The sequence below is a fragment of the Lathyrus oleraceus genome, chromosome 6 (assembly GCF_024323335.1).
Source record: "Lathyrus oleraceus cultivar Zhongwan6 chromosome 6, CAAS_Psat_ZW6_1.0, whole genome shotgun sequence".
Taxonomy (NCBI): domain Eukaryota; kingdom Viridiplantae; phylum Streptophyta; class Magnoliopsida; order Fabales; family Fabaceae; genus Lathyrus; species Lathyrus oleraceus.
The window spans coordinates 89,589,764-89,600,679 of record NC_066584.1 but is presented as its reverse complement, the minus strand read 5'-3'; positions in this window follow the sequence as shown (position 1 = coordinate 89,600,679).

The following is a 10,916-nucleotide window of genomic DNA, read 5'->3' as shown; positions in this document are numbered from 1 at the left end:
TTGAATGAGGGTACCATTGAGATTCTGCAGAATCGCAATGTTGATGAAGACGAGCCTGAAGTGAACTTCATCTCACCAGTATTCAAGTTGCCTGAGCCTGTTGTTATTCGTTATAATAGCAACAAGCCGAAGGCTTCCCCTTCCTTGATCATTAAACCGGCCGGCCCTGTGCCTTATTCCTCTGACCGAGCTGTGCCATTCAGATATAACCCTGTTGCTGTGCAAGATGGGGTCGAAGTACCTTTACCTTCCACTTCCGTAACCATTGTCGCTGATGTAAGTGGGTTGACCCGAAGTGGTCGTGTATTCTCTGCGCCTCCTAAGGCTATTGCTTCCGAATCTGATGAACGCCCGGTTGGGACCGCTGTCAATGTTTAGAATCCGACACTTGATGTTGCCAAACCCTCCTCCTCCATACAAAAGACTCCTGTTTCTTCAGTTGGCCCGAGTGGCATTGTAGATGAAGAATCTGATGAGATGTTGAGGCTCATCAGAAAGAGTGAGTACAACGTTGTAGACCAGCTTCTACAAACGCCATCCAAGATTTCCATTCTTTCTCTGCTGCTGAATTCAGAACCCTATAGGGAGGCTCTGCAAAAAGTCTTGGATCTGGCATATGTGGATCACGACGTCACTATTGAGCAATTTGATAGTAGTGTTGCAAACATTACCGCTTGCAACACTTTGAGCTTTTGTGACGCTGATCTCCCTGAGGAGGGAAGAGACCACAACATGGCTTTACATATCTCCATGAATTGCAAATCTGATGCAATGTCCAATGTGCTGGTGGACACTGGATCTTCTTTAAATGTATTGCCAAAATCCACACTCTCTCGATTGTCGTATCAAGGTCCTCCTATGAGGCAGAGTGGGGTTGTTGTGAAAGCATTCGATGGGTCGCGTAAGACCGTGATTGAGGAAGTTGATCTCCCTATCAAAATTGGCCCAAGTGATTTCCAGGTTACCTTCTAGGTAATGGATATCCACCCATCTTATAGCTGTCTCTTAGGCAGACCATGGATTCACGAGGCTGGCGCCGTGACATCCACCCTACACCAGAAGTTGAAATTTGTGAAAAACAAGAAACTGGTTGTGGTAGGGGGAGAAAAGGCTCTCCTGGTTAGCCATCTGTCTTCTTTCTCGTACATTGACGCCGAGGATGAAGTTGGAACTCCATTCCAAGCTTTATCTATTGATGAACCAATCGAGAAGAAGTCTCCTTCATTCACTTCCTACCGTGATGTGAAGCTGGCCATTGAATGTGTTGCAGTTGCTGGTTTAGGGAAGGTGATTGAACTTGAAGACAATAGATCCCGGGCTGGCATTGGCTACTGTTCTGGGGCATGTAATGAGCAAGGTTTGTTCACGAGTGGAGGATTCATCCATGATGATCAACCTGAAGAGGAAGCTGCTGCTATCTTGGAAGAGGATGCAGAAGATGTGAACAACTTCGTTATTCCTGGTGGTGTCTGCCACAATTGGGTCGCTGTAGATGTTCCTACAGTCATCCATAGATCAGAGTAATTGTTCGCTTTGTTTAAAACCCTTCTCCCATGCCAAAAGGAGAAGTGATGACATTGTTGGCAAAGCATATATACAATGATGTTTTCATTCAATTAATGCATTGTTAAACATTTGTTTTTCCTTTGTTTTCACTTTTTGCTTTTGCATGAAATCAGTGATCACAAAAAACCCATAAAAACAAGAATAAAAACAATCCTTTTTCATCTGCATAATGGTTTGTTTGTTTAAATGCTAAAAGTTTTTCATTAACCAAAATCATTATGCAGGTTGATCCTAAAACCCATTGAACATAATGATCCAACGCCATCTCCCAATTTTGAATTCCCTGTATTTGAGGCAGAGGAAGATGACGTTGAGGGGATTCCTGATGAGATTACCCGTCTCCTTGAGCACGAAGAGAAGATTATTCAGCCGCATCTCGAAGACTTGGAAACAGTCAACTTGGGGTTTGAGGATTGTGTTCGCCTGGTGAAGATTGGGGCACTTCTTGAAGGGTCTGTCAAGGAAGATTTGATCAGCCTGTTACGAGAATATTCAGATATCTTTGCTTGGTCCTATGAAGACATGCCGGGTTTAGATACAGATATTGTGCAGCATTTCCTGCCTTTAAAGCCTGAGTGCGTGCCTGTGAAGCAGAAGCTCAGAAGAACTCATCCAGATATGGCAGTGAAGATCAAAGAGGAAGTTCAGAAGCAAATTGATGCGGGGTTTCTGGTGACTTCTACATATCCTCAGTGGGTGGCCAATATTGTGCCTGTTCCTAAGAAGGACGGAAAAGTCCGTATGTGCGTTGATTATAGAGATTTGAATAAAGCTAGTCCGAAAGACGATTTTCCTCTACCACACATTGACATGTTGGTAGACAATACAGCTAAATTTAAAGTCTTTTCCTTTATGGACGGATTTTCCGGATATAATCAAATCAAGATGGCACCAGAGGATATGGAGAAGACAACATTCATCACACCTTGGGGAACATTCTGTTATCGAGTGATGCCCTTCGGTTTGAAGAACGCCGGAGCCACGTATCAACGAGCTATGACTACCTTGTTTCATGATATGATGCACAAGGAGATAGAGGTCTATGTTGATGATATGATTGCTAAGTCCCGAACGGAAGTTGAGCATATTGAGCATTTGTTGAAGCTTTTCCAGCGTTTGAGGAAGTTTAAACTCCGCCTGAATCCGAACAAATGTACATTTGGAGTCCGTTCTGGCAAATTGTTGGGTTTTGTGGTAAGTGAAAGAGGTATTGAGGTTGATCCTGCAAAGGTCAAAGCAATACAAGAGATGCCTGCACCCAAAACTGAGAAGCAAGTCCGAGGTTTTCTTGGCCGCTTGAATTACATTTCCAGATTTATATCCCACATGACTGCCACATGTGCACCGATATTCAAGCTCCTCCGGAAAGATCAGTCCCATGATTGGACCGAGGATTGCCAGAAAGCTTTCGACAGTATCAAAGAATATCTGTCTGAACCTCCGATATTGTCTCCGCCTGTGGAAGGAAGACCTCTGATCATGTATTTGACAGTTCTTGAAGACTCAATGGGTTGTGTACTCGGTCAACAAGATGAATCAGGGAAGAAGGAATTTGCTATATACTACCTCAGTAAGAAGTTTACTGATTGTGAGTCTCGGTACTCTATGCTTGAGAAGACGTGTTGTGCTTTAGCTTGGGCTGCTAAGCGTTTGCGCCAGTACATGATAAATCATACAACTTGGTTGATATCCAGAATGGATCCGATTAAGTATATCTTCGAGAAGCCTGCTTTAACTGGGAGGATTGCCCGTTGGCAGATGTTGTTGTCTGAGTATGATATTGAGTATCGAGCTTAAAAAGCTATCAAAGGTAGCATCTTGGCTGACCATTTAGCGCACCAGCCGATCGAAGATCATCAGTCTGTTCAGTATGACTTCCCTGATGAGGAAATTTTGTATTTGAAGATGAAAGATTGCGATGAGCCTACACTTGATGAAGGTCCGGAACCTGGTTCCAGATGGACGATGGTGTTTGATGGCGCTGTTAATCAATATGGAAATGGAATTGGGGCAGTGATCATTACTCCTCAAGGTTCACACATTCCGTTTACAGCAAGGCTAACTTTCAAATGCACGAATAATATGGCGGAGTATGAAGCATGTATCATGGGACTTGAAGAATGCATTGATTTGAGAATCAAGTATCTAGATGTGTATGGTGATTCGGCCCTAGTTGTTAATCAGATCAAGGGAGAATGGGAGACGAATCAACCTGGTCTCATCCCATACAGAGATTATGCAAGGAGAATTTCAACATTCTTCACAGAAGTTGAATTTTATCACATTCCTCGAGAGGATAATCGGATGGCAGATGCTCTTGCTACGCTTGCTTCCATGATTGTGGTCAGATGGTGGAATGATGTCCCCAATATTACTGTGATGCGCTTGGACAGACCAGCTCACATATTTGCGATCGAAGAAGTGAAAGATGACAAGCCTTGGTATTTTGATATCAAGAATTTCCTCCAGAACCAGGTCTACCCGCCTGGGGCATCTGTGAAAGATAAGAAAACTTTGAGAAGGCTGTCAGGCAGTTTCTACCTCAGTGGTGAAGTGCTGTATAAAAGAAATTTCGATATGGTTTTGCTCAGATGCGTGGATAGACACGAAGCAAACCTGTTGATGACTGAGGTCCATGAGGGTTCATTTGGTACCCATTCCAATGGACATGCCATGGCTAAGAAGATGTTGAGAGCAGGCTACTATTGGCTGACAATGGAGTCCGACTGTTGCAAATATGTGAAGAAATGTCACAAATGTCAAATTTATGCGGATAAGATTCATATTCCTCCGACACTTCTGAATGTGATTTCGTCACCATGGCCTTTCTCTATGTGGGGAATCGACATGATCGGCATGATTGAGCCGAAAGAGTCCAACGGACACCGGTTTATTCTCGTAGCAATTGATTACTTCACCAAATGGGTTGAAGCCGCTTCGTACGCGAATGTAACCAGGCAGGTGGTTGTGAAGTTTATCAAGAACCAGCTGGTTTGCCCTTATGGTGTGCCAGAGAGGATCATTACTGATAATGGATCTAATCTGAATAATAAGATGATGGATGAGTTGTGCGCTGAATTCAAGATTGCACACCATAATTCCTCTCCCTACAGACCTAAGATGAATGGGGTTGTTGAAGCTGCTAATAAGAATATCAAGAGGATTATCCAGAAGATGACTGTCACGTACAAAGATTGGCACGAGATGCTGCCATTTGCTTTGCATGGATATCGTACGTCTGTACGCACTTCAACAGGGGCAACCCCTTTCTCTCTTGTTTACGGCATGGAAGCTGTTCTCCCAGTAGAGGTAGAGATCCCATCAATGCGAGTCTTAATGGAAGCCAAGTTGACTGATGCTGAATGGATTCAGAGTCGTTACGACCAGTTGAATTTGATTGAAGAGAAGCGATTAACTGCCATGTGCCATGGTCAGTTATATCAGCAGAGAATGAAGAAAGCATTCGATAAGAAGGTCAAGCCTCGTGTGTTCCGAGAAGGTGACCTTGTGCTCAAGAAAGTTTTGTCTTTCGCGCCCGATTCCAGGGGCAAGTGGACTCCAAACTACGAGGGTCCATATGTTGTTAAGAGAGCCTTTTCAGGCGGTGCTTTGATGCTTACAACAATGGATTGGGAGGATTTCACTCGTCCTGTGAATTCAGATGCAGTCAAGAGATACTTTGCCTAAAAAAAAAGTATATGCAAATGAAAAAAAACAGAATAGCTCGCTAAGTTGAAAACCCGAAAGGGCGACTTAGGCAAAAATGAGCGTCTCGGTGGAGAACCCGCAAGGGTAATCCAGGCAAAAATTAGAGACTTGGAAAAAAGAGAATATTTGCATCCCGCTAGATTGAGTACCTCACTCTGGGGCAATCTAGGCAAAAATTAGGGATTTGGCAAGTAACTGCATCCTGATAAGACTTTCTGTTCACCAGTCGTCATTTCGTCAGAAGATTCTCGATTCGTCGTCAACCGAAGCTTCGGATACATCGAGATTCAAATTAGTAGAGAAAGGATCATTATGTTCAATGTAGCCCTCTTCCAATATATATCACTGATTTCAAATTTGTACAGATCTATGGAGTCTTGCCATTTGCAGGCTACCATTCCATCAAATCAATTTGAGCTTTTTATCCAATTATTTGCACTCTTATTTATTCCAATTCAACAAATGTTTTGCATGTTTTAAATTGATAAAATGTCATTGTTTTAAACAAATAAATTTTTCAAAAATATTGTTTTAAACGAAGTGGACATTCACAATATCGAAAGGATACTCAAGAATATCTCAGCGCTCTCCCGAGGGTGGCATGATTTCCAACAGGTAAGACATTTGTTCATATTCCTGGTTTGGTTGTATCTTCTTTCTTCAGATCTTTGTTGGGGTTATTCCTCAAACAAAGTTGTTGTTGGGGTTGTTCCCCCAGTATAGTCGCAAGCAGAGTGTTGTTGAAGACTTCGTTTTCTCCAGCAGCAATCTTCCCTAGCATGGATGTTCCCTTGTGAGTTTCAGCGGTTGATTGGTTTGTCATCCTGGCGCCCTGTCACTTTCTCCAGTGGGTCGACATCCCCAGACTTTATTTGTCTCCTCAGCACATTCGCAAGCAGAGTTGTTGTCACTCTCCCTAGTGCAGGTGCCAGCAGAGTTGTCTGTTTCCTCAGCACGGTCGTTTTCCTTTTAAAAGACTCGGTAAGTCGGCGGTTTGATACCCGGTACTTTACCTTTTCCCCGACAAAGTCGTCTGAAGAGTTGTTGTTGTCTCTCTATCAGAGTGTTTGTTCTCCTCAGCAGAGCAGGATTTATTTTCTTATTCAGTGGTTGATTGGGTTGACATCCCAGTATTTCAACCATATTTTCCTCAGCATAGTCTGCAGAACGTTTGCTGTGGCAGTTTCGCCTGTTGAATACTCCTTCAATCCCTAGTATGGTCGGATGATGGCTCTAGCATTCAGAGAACGGATTGATTTCCTGACTGCTTGTGATCCCCAGTAGAGTGGCTTATATTGCAGAATCTACTTGTTGCGATCAGTTTGCTTTGTGTATTCTCCCCAAGTAGAGTGGCTTGTTGCAGAATCTACTTGTGTGGTACATTCTCCCTCAGTGGGTTGTTCCCCAACGGGGTTATGTGGAGTTGCTTCCACAACAGTTCGTGCTTGTGCAATGCACCCTTTTGTTTCTCAGTTGACACTGGGATCCCCTGCAGATATCTTGGGTTTTCTCTTGTTCTCCAACAGATTCGTCTTGGTGGCTGTTTTGCCTGTTGTGACTTTCTGTGCCCTGATCGGTTTGTTTGCTGATCCGTCACTCGGAGAGTTGGTTTCCTGATATCTCTGATTCTCTGCTTCCTCAGCAGTACCCGCAGATCTTTGTTTCTCAGCATATAGATCTCTAGCAGATTGGCTTTCCAGTTGGTTTTCCCATGGAAGTATAATACCGGGCGTTTGATTCCTGGACCTGTTTGTGTTAGAATTGTCTGTTTTGTTAGCATTCATTAAACATAAAATCATGCATATTCATGCATATTCATAAACATTCAGATATTCATGTTGCATTGTTTGCCATATATCTTTTGTTTGTTGTCTCCTTGCTATGGTGGTGCAGATCCCTAATAGATCTCCCCTAGCAGATGTCGGGTGTCTAAATCTCTCCATATAGAGTCAGCCCCGTAAGCAGAAAGTGTCTGTTGTCTGTCCTTCTGCAGTTCCCCACTGAGATATACCCTCGTGGATGACGGTTTCTTCCGTTTCCTCCCAACACATATATTGGGACGGATTTTCCTATTTGAGTTACATCCTCATTAGGACATGTCTTAATTCAGTCTGTCTTTTCGGATTATTCCCGAACTGGCTATTTGTCAAAAGTCTTGTGCTTCCCAGTGGGTTGTTCCCCAGCGGAGTAGTTTTGGTTTTCTACCTAACAGTCGGTAGTTGTAAATCCTATTTTCCTGCTCTCCGACAGTTTGTGGTTTGTTATAAGCCCTATTTTGGTTTCCCGTGCGGATTTGTGATTTGTTCTATCCCCAGCGGAATAGTTTTGGTTTCTACCTAACAGTCGGTAGATGTAAACCCTAATTTTGTGGTTATCCCCACCAGATTTTGGCCCTCTGCCTACATACCAGCAGTCGTAAGTCCTATCTTTGCGGTTTTTCTACCTACGAACCGGTAGTCATAAACCCTGTTTTCTCCACTTGCAGAGTTAATTTTGTTGTTCATCCCAACCGATGACAATCCCCTCTTTGTGGTTATCTTCATTCAATACTTGATGTTGATCTTCCTTTCGCTTGGATAAGTTGCTCAGATAAGCACTTATATCCCTAGCAAGTCTTTTGTGGATAATTGCCGTATGCTTGCAATTTATCTCCAGCGGGTCCCTTCACCGTTTGTCAGTGATTGCGTTGCGTTCCCCGGATAGTTGATTGTCATCAATATATCCTCAGCTTGTCGTTGTGGATAATTGCTGTTTCTGCAATTCATCCCCGGATCATTGATTCTCACCAGTGAATCCTCAGCAGATCGCCTTTCATTTACCCTCTTGTTGGTAATGTCTGTTGCTCCCTTTGATTGTTAATCATTATATACCTAGTTTGGTATCCCGATGCCTTTCTTTTCGGATTTTATCCTATAAACAACCTACAACTCGGTTAAGGATAATCTTCCATGCGAGGTTATTATTCACGTTTTGACGGCTATGAATAATATATCTCATGTACTCTTCAGTCGAAGCCTTTCGTGTTTCCCTGGTCGAGTAAGATTCGCTTTTTCCCTTTGCGGAATCGAATATTTCTTTGTTGTCGGATAATTGCCGGATGCTTGCAATTTATCCTTTGAGATTGTCTTTCGTTTACCCGTATGCTTGGTATCGATTGTCTCTCTTTTTGGTTAGTCACCTATTATATCCTTCGGTATCTCTGGTGTCTCTTCCTTTTTCGAGTATATTATTCACGGTTTGCCGGTAATGAACAATATGTCTCATGCGCTCTTTGGTTGGAGTCCTTTGTTGATCTTCCCCAGTCGAGTAAGATTCGTATTCCTTGTGGAATCAAATATCCGTCCTATAAACAAGTCTGCTGTTCTAGCTTTCTTCAGGATGATGAGTGTTTTGGAACACAAACCAATTCACGTCTTCGGATTTTATCCTATAAACAACCTACAACCCGGTTCAGGATAATCTTCCATGTGAGTATTCTATCCACGTTCTGACGGCAATGGATATTATATCTCGTTCACTCTTGGGTCAATCTTTTGATTATTTTCTCCGCAGAGTAAGATTTGTATTCCTTGTGGAATCGAACGTCCGTCCTATAAACAAGTCTGCTGTTCTAGCTTTCTTCAGGATGATGAGTGTTTTGGAACACAAACCAATTCACGATTTCGGATCTTATCCTATAAACAACCTACAACCCGGTTCAGGATAATTTTCCATGCGAGTACATTATCTACGTTTTGACGGCTATAGATAAGATATCTCATGCACTCTTTTGTCGAACATTTTGTTTGTTTCCCCAACTGAGTAAGATTTGCATTCTTTATAGAATCAAATATCCATCCCATAAACAAGCTTGCTTTCGCTCTCTTCAGGATGATGAGTGTTTTAGAACACACACCAATTCACGTCTTTGGTCGGTCACCTGTTACATACCTACAACCCGGTATCCTTGGTGTTCCTTCCTTTCTGCTCCCTATTATGACCTTGGTCCCTTGTGGAGTCAGATTCTCCTGAGTTTATGTACCTTTTCCAGGTCTTTCTCAGATGTTTGGTTGATTGATATCTCTCACCCTTATACCGGTCTTAGATATTCATTCTTCCTGAGTTTGTTGCCCTTATACCGGTAACACCTCAATTCTTTGGTGCTTCCTCAGTGAAGTTTTCCTATTGCTTCTCCCCAGGAGTCAGTTTGTGTCTCTCCAATGGATGTTTTTCCTTTGGAATTTTCTTTTCCCCAGTGTGAGTCCTTCACTCCCCAGTGAGGTCTCCAATCTGATTTCTGTTATTTCCTAAATCAGAGTCGTGTCTTGTTCACGCTGTGTCAGTTTTGTTTTTGCTAACTTGAAGTCGTGTTCTGCTCACGCATTCTTTTTCTTTTACTATCCCCAACAAGAGTCTTGTTAGAGTCTCTGTTCCTGGTGAGTGTATTACTCCGACGGATCGTCTTTTCCTCTGCGTGAATCATATCCCCCCACAGAATTTGTGTCTTTTGCATGCATACATTTGCATCATGAGGTCTCTTAGGGACCAAAATTTGTCTCATTACTGTTATTTAAGCCCATTCTACCGCGTCAAGATGAAGATTTCTAAACTTCACTTCTCCGGCTAGAATGACCTTAAATAGGGGCATCTGTAAGACCCCAATTTTGTCCCCAAGATCCCTCATGGCCTATATCATATCATATCATTGCCTCAAGGATCATTGTGCACCTTTGCTTCCCTCCTAGTGGGTGGGTTGTCTTGTGAGTGTGGTTCTTGATCACCAAGCATGTTTTGCATTTGTATATCATTGCTTTTCATCTGTCTATTAACCAAAGGTACAAAAATATTGTCATCTAACCATGTTACTTGCAGATGAAGCAATCAACAGTCAATCAGTCAAAGTCAGTCATTGAGATAGATGGTGGCCATTCTTGCAGAATTTGGGCACCATGATCATTCATCAAGAGTTCACATGAGTTGTGACATCATTTTGAATCAAGATATCAAGTGTTAGGGGTTTGGAATTCATCAGAACATGGTTCAGTCAAGCAAAACCCTAGCAAAGTCAACTGAAGTCAACCTTGGTCAACTGTGCATTAAATCGGTGATTTGATGGTGGAAATTGGTTTGAGAGGTCTCATTCATGTCCATATAAGCCTCATATAACATGTCAAACATCCACAGTGAAGAATTTGAAGTCAGACAAGAAATTTCCAAAAATAGAAAGTTGACCTGTAATTGGAATTTGCCAAAAATGGAAACTTCTTCTCCTCAACATTACTTCATCATACAAGCTTCAAATGAATTTTTTCCCAACATGAAAGTTGAAGATCTTATTCTCCCATTTTCAAAAAGTCCAAGAACACTCAATTCCCATTTATGGTTGGCAAGTTATGATCAAATCATTCTCAAAAAAGTTTGAACTTCAAAGTGGCATATCTTCCAAACCATTTGGCCAAATTGAGTGAGGTTTTTTGCTACAAGTCATATTTGATGTGCTCTATCCAAATCTTTCATCACAATTCATCAAAAATTCACCAATCAAAATGGCCTTTTTCCAAGTGACTTGAATTAAAATGAGTGAGGTGAAAAACTGACCTTTCAAAATAACCATTTCCAACCATTTCTACCAATTGCAAAAGTTCAGAAATGATATTTAGAGG